At 33.0% G+C, this 10369-nt stretch overlaps 1 long non-coding RNA gene across 1 annotated transcript in view; it reads right to left on the reverse strand.

Moving 5' to 3' along the window:
• Positions 1-5528: 5528 nt before the first annotated feature.
• LOC111086751 overlaps positions 5529-10369 on the reverse strand; it is a 10815-nt gene continuing 5974 nt past the window's right edge. Inside the window, exon 3 of the long non-coding RNA XR_002611478.1 lies at positions 5529-6045. This is a non-coding gene — a long non-coding RNA (uncharacterized LOC111086751). The remainder of the gene's footprint in view (positions 6046-10369) is intronic.

The following is a 10369-nucleotide window of genomic DNA, read 5'->3' on the forward strand; positions in this document are numbered from 1 at the left end:
TGAAAGGGCGAGCATGTTTGATGGGACGGGGATTCGAACCCGCGACTCTCAGATTGGGAGTCGAGTGCCCTAACCACCTGTCTACAGAACACTGCGTATAGTTTTTAAAAAACATATCAACTATGGTCAAGGCACTTTTACATATTTTTCATTTCCAAATGTAGTTATATCTTAAAGTTTTTTTCAGATTGATCTTTGTTAGGAGGGAAAATAACGCCTTTAACTTATGCACGTTCATGTTTTAATAGCATTTATATTATATGGCCATTTATTAATATCTGACTACAATTTTTGTTAATTGTTTCTTTAAAACCCGGAATAATCCGCTTTTGCTTATTCAATGTGATATGCTCTGTAATGGTGGTCATTTTTTCACTTCTTTGTCAATTTTTGCTTCTGTCGATATATTAGGATTTTTGTCGTTTCTGCGCTTCTTTTGATTGCTTTTTCTCTTTTATTTTTCCGGCAACATGATTAAATGCTCTCAGTTCTTCACTCATTTTTATATATCAGTATTAGTTTAAATAATTATCAATTTCGTTTGATTATTGATGAATTTAATATTTGTTTTTTTCCTCCTCGTTAAAGTATTTTTCAGTTGAAGTTCTTCACTTTGTTAACTATCTTTTTGAATTATTTATCTATATTGCTTTCTGAGTAGCTTGCCATCTGTTCTGTGCACGCTTTAGTTATAACACCTCCCCCTCCACGGAATGCTTATGCGCAACCTTATGTAATAGTTCTCGAATGTGGTGCTACTTGTCAGAAGTGAATTGATTCGCATCTGTAATACTAATAACATGTCCTGACATAATAGTCAAAGGTATGTTATGCGAGCTATCAGACGCTTGGTTAAAACACGTTAAAATAAAATAAAATAATCATCACGTATTTGATACATGAAACGTATAAGTTTTAAAGTTAATAATTCATTATTGAAATGTTCATTGATAATTGAATAAAATTAAATTCATGATTATACGTTTCGTTGTGTTGAAGTAATACAATAAATGAAACACAATAGTGATCTAAATATCTTATAGTAAATATACGGTATGTTTTAACTGAAAGACAAACTCAAACATTTGAATATTCGAAATGCTCTTTAGGTTCTGACGTCTTAGGACTGTTTGCGGCCACCGGGATGCATGAACGCCAACGACAGCCTTGAAACCCAGTGTCTTCCATACGTAAAACAGGAGACTTAAATGACCAAAAAGCCTAGCTATTTACATGCGATAATCTGATAAATGTATCATTGGTTAAGTTTAGCATCTTTCATGCATAAACCATAAGGAGACCTAAATAACAGATAAATCCAGCACCTTGGACTTGCAATTTTGAAAGAAGGCTTAAAAAAAAACAGTAAATTAAATACTTGACTCTAAGGTAGATTCAAATAACAGATAAAATGTAAATCTGAAGGGAGTCTAAATGAAGGATAACCCAATTCGAAGCAGGTTTAAATTAAAGATAGATTAAGCATTTTATACGAAAAATATAAACCCGGTCAACACAGTATCTTACTTACGTAAATCCGAAGCAGGCGTGAAACGCATGACTTTACATGTGTAGATCTGAATCTAAATTATGAATAAACTCAGCACCCTAACTAGGTAAAAAGATCCGAATAAATCCAAATATCAGATAAACCCAGTACCTTAGATGTGTAGTAAAGTAAGTCCAAATGATCGATAATCCCAGTGTCTTAAGTATGTAAGTCCCAAACAGATTTAAATAAGGGATAAAATCAAAGCTTTAAGTGTTTAAACTTTAAACAATTACTCAAGTATTTTAGTACTTTAGATGTGGAAATCTGCGGCAAACTTATATGGCAGAAAAGTCCAACAAGTTAGAAAAAAAGGTATAAACGACATAAAAATGCGATGTATGCAAAATAAGCAGAAACGGGTCCAACCCTACGAAGATATGATGTAAAATGGCTAAGTTCTGTTGAAGATAACTTCCTCCTTCCTCATCATCCTATTTTTTAATATTAGGTTAATCCGTGGTATTTGTCTCCTAACAAAAACTGCGTATAACAACGTAAGGTGGTCTAAAAGCCTGTTGTGAAATGTAGGATTATACATATATACTCAGGCTTTTAGTACAATTAATATTAAATGTATACTGTGTATTGTTGTAGGCATATGTTAAAAACATGACAAATATCCCTCTAATGAGAAATTGGTTTTACATTAATTCCTATAAAGTTAAGTGTTAAACATAATTATGTGTTGTTTAACTCAATTATTTTATATTACATCTCTGCAGGGCTAACTTTTCTTCTCCTTTTACTTTAACCCTTTATTTATACAATTTTACTCCTTTAAGGGGTTGATCCATTTTTGAAGCTTGGCTGTTTCTGTGAATCTGTAATGTTTTGGTCAAATATTACCTTTTTTTTTAAATTAATGTTTAAAACAGTTTCGATAAAAGCATCACTCCACCTGGACTTGAATTCACAACCTTCAATGTTAGAAATGCTAACTGTACTGATGTACCAACCACACGGACACTCATCATCTGCCCACAGAATTACAAACATACGTTACATAACTTTTATATTTAACGAAATAGATCAGAGCGTAGCCAAGTGATTAATGTGCCCGAACCGTGAATCGGACGATTCATGGTTCGCATCCCATTTCCGCAAAAATGCGTTTCCCACTTTTAGGCCATGGGTACGTTAAAAATTCGACTAGTAGCCTAAAAGTTGCGGTAGGTGCTGTTTACTGTTTTGCTTCCCCCTAATCTATCAGTTCAAAATTGTGTATTTGCGTGAATTTCTGAAGCAAACAAATAAGTACCACATAGATACTTATTTGTAAATCACCGCATATGGTGTGTGATCCTTATAAGGCCAAGCCAGGCAAGTGGTTAGTATGCCCTGACTGTGAATCCAAGGATTTGATTCGCGTTCCGTTGCCACAAAAACGCGTTATGTACTTTGGGGCCGAGAGTGAGCTATAAGAGTGACCGTGAAATCCCACTATTTGGTCAAATAAGAGTAGACTAAGAGTTGTCGATTAGCGCTGTAAAATATCTGCGCAAACATTTTGAAACAAACAATTAACAAAATAGTAATAAAAATGTACTTTTTTGGTGTTCTCTTATACGTTTTAAAATATTTGATAAATATCTTTTAAAAAATCTAAAAAAAGTTTTAGGTTGGTTTGGTTGTTGTTGACCACAAAGCTACACAATTAGTTATCTGTGCCCACCACGGGTATCGACGACCGATTTTTAGCGTCTTAAGCCTGCAGACTTACCGCTGGGGTGGGGGATCAAGCAAAACGTAATTTGAATCCATGATGCAGTAGAGTTCATGGTAAAAGCACCATTCTTGTTTTGTATCATCCAAAGCCTAACAGGGTTACACTGCATTTAATGCGGAAGAGGGTCCAAACCAATTGTATTTCCTACGTTGTATCAATATATACCCGTCTATCACGTTTCGTGTAAATCCTCCTCTTTCGTTTAACATGTTTTGCTTCAACAAGAAGGAAAGTCCAATACATTACAATAATTTTCGGTTTTATATATAAAAAAAAAGTGTAAAATTTCAAAGGCGGATCAGGATTTTTGTTAAGGGGGTTTATTTATTTATTTATTATTCATTAGGTCTAAGGGTACTTTTGCGTGGTAATTCATCGGTAAGGAGGTTGCAAACCCTCAACCCCCCTCACCCGTGGTTTCACTTCACCATCAAATTTAGTACACAGATGTACGTCTTACCGCGCTTTATCAATTAAAATCGAGGTCATGATAAATTTGACCATAAATGATCACTAGCAGTCAAAGATGGTCAAATTTATGTTTTGCTTCAAATAAGGTTTATTAGCCAGTAGGTTTTCATTAAGTTTGTCATTATTGCTTTCAAGCATATATAACAAGAAATATAGTCGATTACGTTATCATGTTTACTATATTAAAACAGAACAGAAAATTAATAAAAACATGTCCCCAGTGACACAGCGGTATGTCTGCGGACTTACAACGCTAGAAACCGAGTTTCGATACCCGTGGTGGGCAGAGCACAGATAGCCCATTGTGTAGCTTTGTGCTTAACTTCAAACAAACAAATAAAAAATACTTGTTCCTAAGAGCTTATAACTTATCAGGTGTCCCTGGCCTTGAATCAAACTTTCCATAAAATAGAAGTACTTACCATAAGTACGGCAAAGTCTAAGTACAATAAACATTTATGAGGTTATTGATAAAAATGAACCTGACAAATCCAAAACCTTACCACTTTTCCATGCTTTCACTGTTTGTAGCACTGTGTCTTCTTTTAACGGCAATGAAACTTTATGGGAAACCTGAAAAGCCGTTCTACATGTCACTATTACCTTCCTTGCATTAGTACAAACAAATGATGTTATCAATGATAATTATGGTATTCATTAAAAAAATATGTTATGTTTATGTGATCGCACAAGTGGTTTAGATGATGTTAACGAAACAAGGAAGAGTTATTTACACAGAAAGGAAGATATAGTAAAGAAATTCCTACAAGTGAGTGGGGAGAAATAAAGGAAGCCTCAGGAAATTGGACACTCCTGTGAACAGCACTGTCAGAGGGATTGAAATATTGAGCTCGATTAATGTGGGTGTTTAATGAGGCGCAAGTCAGCACAATAAGCACGGTGAAAATGTGTTGATGTTGAATTGAAGTATGCAGCACTCTGTACATATCGTGGCGGGGAATATTCTCCAGATTAAACGACACATCGAAAAGTTTGGTATATGGAGTGATAAATGTTTAGTTTAACTGGAAAAGTTGTCCTGAGATGCTACAATGGAACTATTTAACGAATATATGTTTTACAGGAATATCAAGTACAGTGTAAGGTATACATTTTTCACCGGTGTGCATATGTCATACGCATTAATTGAATTTTTTTCAATAACTTAATCTTACTTTTAATGTAAAATAGCATATTTATGTCAACTATAAACCAAACATTCTACTCACTAAAATGTCTACATGAAGAAGACAGAGATCAGGAACAGGGTTCCTTTACATAAACTGTTTCCATGGCTACATTTGGCCCAGGATATATAATTATTAATATTGTACAGTTATCAGAGCCTTAATTGTCAAACTTTTCACTGGATTAGAGATATCTTCCTTGTTGAATATTATTATTGTTTTATTTTGAATTTTGCGCAAAGCTACACGAGTGCTATCTGCGCTAGCCGTCCCTAATTTAGCAGTGTAAGACTAGAGGGAAGGCAGCTAGTCATCACCACCCACCGCCAACTCTTGGGCTACTCTTTTACCAACGAATAGTGGGATTGACCGTCACATTATAACGCCCCCACGGCTGAAAGGGCGAGCATGTTTGGTGTGACGGGGATTCGAACCCACGACCCTCAGATTGCGAGTCGAGCGCCCTAACCACCTGGTCCTTGTTGAATTTCTGATGTATTTGTAAAAAGAACCAATTCCATCCATCTGCAGTGAATCAATATTTTTTCAGTAAGAGTTACATTTGTTAAGAAAACTTTTTAAAAAACTCACTCAGCCTGTTATTTATTAGTAAATAATATACTAATAACGTATTTAATTCTGAAAGTAAATGTTTGAAAGTAATGATTAACAGCCCATAGTTATTAAGTTGAAAAATACGTTTGTAACAAAATTACAATATTTCGTTATAAACTGTCTTTACACCTTTACCTTTCTATATTTTATGCAAATGAAACGCCAGTCATGCAAAATTCTTGTGCTGCACTTTAAATCTTACAATATATTTATTCGTTGACACTAAATGAACAAGCTTAATTAAGGAAATAGCAGCAACACCTTACTTGAAAAAATAAACAGACAATTTCATCATACATATGTTGAAAAAAATGAAAATAAAAACATATATTGATCTTTCACTAAGTTCAAGATTTATTGTATTTGTTGAAATCAGTCGGGACTCGAACTTGGTACTCTCCAAACTTCAGTGATGTTGTCAGCAGTTAAGTCACCACGTTAGGGATAATACTCTTCTCACTTTTCGATTCACTGTGAATTTCCATCTTTAATAGCTATTGTTTATGAAAACAACTATTTCGAATAATTAAACACACATTTAGGAAAGTGCTGATTTTTAAATCAAAGAAACGATGCTATTGTATCATATTCACTGCTTGCTACCAAACCTTTTTTCTCAAACAGAATATTATAATACACTTTAATAATACAATTATATAATTTTCATCAAGATTCGTGTACTTCAATTGATTACGCAGGCCTGCGATGGTTTTATCGTCTTAAACTTTTTTACATGTTCTACAGTGAGTAATTCCTGTACGCTGAATCCCAAAACGATATCCATTTTTCTCCATCACATACAGGTTTTTCACAAAACGTCATATGTACTTTTTACATAAGTGAATCATTTTCATTGAAATCGGGTCACCTTTGACAACTGGCTATAGATTTTTCTAGACCAATCGCGACGTGAGAGTCTTATCAATAGTTCTAAAAAAACCAAAACATAACAAACATAATAATAAAAATGTCCATTGTGGTAACCGAAATAATAATTTGATTTAAATAAGAATTTTTTTTATTCCCGATTTCTAAAAAATATCCTTACGTGATAGAAAAAAATTAATATTATTTTCGAAATCTGCGTAGCTCAACTATGAAAAATCCGTTATTAAAACCAAAACAACTTTTTTGAAGTTTGAATTCGCAGGCCTGTGTTATCTACCACAAGGCTTCATCTTTGTAAAACATAGAAGTAATAATAATTCTCATTGCGCTGCAGTATGATATATAAGATCTATTACCAATATCTTACGTTATACACTATTATAAAGACTACGTTCAACATATAAGTAGAGCCTTTATTTGATGCTGCTATCAAACAAGCTAAGACATTATGTGGAGTAATGTTAACTATTAAGAATCCATGCAACAGCACCCAGAAATCAGAACCCATAAGAAGCAGTGCCAAGAGCTCTTGAAACATTATTTATAATCAAGAACTCATACAATAGCGTTTACTAACAAAATTCATGCAACAGTATTTACAACCAGGAACATGTGTGAAACAGCGTCTGGAACTTACACAGTTGTGTTTATTAAGAAAAGTCATACAACAGTATTTACTAACAAAACTCATACAACAGTATTTACTAACAAAATTCATGCAACAGTATTTACAATCAGGAGCATGTGTGAAACAGCGTCTGGAACTAACACAGTTGTGTTTATTAAGAAAACTCATACAACAGTATTTACTAACAAAACTCATACAACAGTATTTACTAATAAAACTGATGCAACAGTATTTAATAACAAAACTTATCAAACAGGATTTACTTATAAAACATCATACAACAGTATTTAATAACAAAACTTATCAAACAGGATTTACTTATAAAACATCATGCAACAGTATTTAATAACAAAACTTATCAAACAGGATTTACTTATAAAACATCATACAACAGTATTTAATAACAAAACTTATCAAACAGGATTTACTTATAAAACATCATGCAACAGTATTTAATAACAAAACTCCTGCAGAAGTAGATACAATCAAGAACTCGTGTGGAACTAATACAGCAGTACTTACTATCAAACATTCATACAACAGTACTTACTGACAAAACTCATGCAACAATACTTTCTGTAAAGAATTCGTCTAAAAATACTTTCTATCAATACGTCATACAACTGTATTTTCTATCACGAACCTATGTGGATCAGTGCTTACTATCAAAAGGTCATGCTATAGTGCTTACTGTCAACACTTATTTTCAAGAATTAATGTAATAATAGTTACTATCAAAACTTGTGTATGGTACTTAATATGAAGAACTCATGAAACTGTACATTCTATCAGTAATTTAGTTTATAATATTTATCTTCGATAGTAAATTTCATAGTATTTATCTTCAATAACTTATTTTATAGTACTTATCTTCAATAACTTATTTTATAGTACTTATCTTCAATATATAATTTCATAGTACTTACCTTCGATAGTTAATTTCATAGTATTTATCTTAAATAACATATTTTATAGTATTTACCTTTATTAACTTATGCAATAGAACTTAGTATAAATACCTCATATAATGATAGTTGCTGTCAATCAGTCACATGGAACAGTACTCACTATCGAGAACTAATGTGCATGAGTAATTATATTAATACATCGTGAATTAAAGCATTTAGCATTAAGAACTGATCAAATGGTACTAATTATTCAGTATTTAGGCAATAGTACTTCCTGTCAAGAACTCATGCTACAGTACTTTCCATCAAGAATTCATGCTATAGTATTTTTTATCAATAGCTTATGTAACATTAACTATAATTAATAACTCAAGCAGTGGTGCTATGGAAATTCTATCAATAACCCATGCAACAGTACTTACTATCATCAACTTATGTCAGAGTACTGTCAATCAAAAACTCATACAATAGTACTTACTTATGCAACAAAATACACTGCCAACGAATCACGCAACGGTACTTAATACAAAATAACGCATGCAACAGAGTGAGAGATCAAGACTAGTTGTTAAGTTTTTGAAACTGTTTCTTTAAATAAAAACCTGAAACGATAGCCAATTATTTTTTCTACTTTTATAGAGCACTGTCTATGTTTTTAAAAACCGAATATAAAAGCACTGGATCTCCCATAACTTCTAATATATGGGTTACGTTTTAAAGAAAAGACATTTGACAAGACCCCTTAGCGGGGTAGTGACATCTATTGGGGTACATTGCTACATCCAAAAGAATTGCTTTGAACAAACAACAAAATTATATAGATAGACATTAAATTATTCAGTAAAATATCCTATAAGACAAGCTCCCAATTCGGTTAACTGTGCCTATTAAGAAAAACAATATAATTGTGTTGGGGAAATTGTTATTCTTAGAGTCCTCACGGAGGTGGCGCACATAAGACGGACTCCGCTCAGTGCACTCAAGATGAGACCACTCCTTGCAATTAATAAACTGCAACCACAGCTGCTGCCTGGAATATTTTGTTTTTTATCTATTGTCTTTTTTTGTACCATTACCTCAAAAGAAGTAAACTCTTTGTTCCCAACTTTCTCCTGGGCAGTTTTTGTTGCTTCTCAGGTGTTTCAGCGATGTGGCGTTTCTTTCAGTTATCTCAAGATTTTCTTAGAGTTAGATTATCTAAAAGACCTCAGCATTTTTGGTGAGTTTACTAGTCTTATATTATTACAATGTGTAATAAGTAGCCCCACAACATGTCAACAACGTTTTGCATCATGAACACCAAAAACAAAAACAACAACAACCAGTCATTATTGTCACATTTCATATAATAAATGGCATATCCAGTTGTTAAAGCAGGATTAAACCATTTTTTGTGCAAAAAATACGTTACTCAGAAGGTAAAATACAAATCTATTTTTGTCGTACCTTTCAAAATCTTCGCGGGACTCCATTCTTTAATTCCTGAGAAGTGAAACTGAGAAAGCCTGATCACGTGCTAAAATACACATTTCTGTTAATACTGGACTACGAGCACTATAACAGCTTACATCTGTAGCAACCAGCTCGGTATTCCCTACTTCTTTATCAAGAACTCACGTGGAACAGTATTTATTACCAAGAACTTATACAACAGTCTTTAAAGTCAAGTACTCACGTCACAGTTTTTACTATTAGAACTCTCATGCAACAGAACTATTAGCAACTTATGCCATAGTACTGACAGTCAAAAAATGCATACACAATGTCAAGAACTCACATGCAACAATACTTACTATCAACAACTCATGCAACTAAAATTACTATTAAGAACTGGGGTGAAATAGTTCTTAATAAATATCAAGAAGTCATGCGAAGTATATATGATTTATTATCAAAGTTATGAGGATCTCATTTTCTACCATGAAATTTGCACAATTTTCAATCGATAACGACATCACTTTGGTTGTTTTAAACAAAACTACTCGTTTAGAATTATTGTCATGAACTTAGTTCTTAGTTTCCTTTCATTCTAACTGAATCTAGAATATATCAACATCTGTGAGTATATATATATATATGCATGCATGTAAGTAATAATATTTATAATTTGTTTGTTCAAGGGCAAAGCTCTGCAATAGGCTAACTGCGCTATGCCAACTGCAGGGATCGAGTCCTAAATTTAGTGTTATATAAGCCATCAAACTTATCACTGAGCTACCGAGGAGCGTATTTATATAAACACACACATACACATGTATATGTAGATGTATATATGCATACACACGTGCACATATACAAATAATATGTATATGATAGAACAATGCCTCATTTAGAACGAATTAAAATAATATTTCAAATTATTCAAAGAAAAAGCACTAACTGTTGTAAAATAAG

This window comes from Limulus polyphemus, unplaced genomic scaffold (genome assembly GCF_000517525.1).
Source record: "Limulus polyphemus unplaced genomic scaffold, Limulus_polyphemus-2.1.2 Scaffold1391, whole genome shotgun sequence".
Lineage (NCBI taxonomy): Eukaryota > Metazoa > Arthropoda > Merostomata > Xiphosura > Limulidae > Limulus > Limulus polyphemus.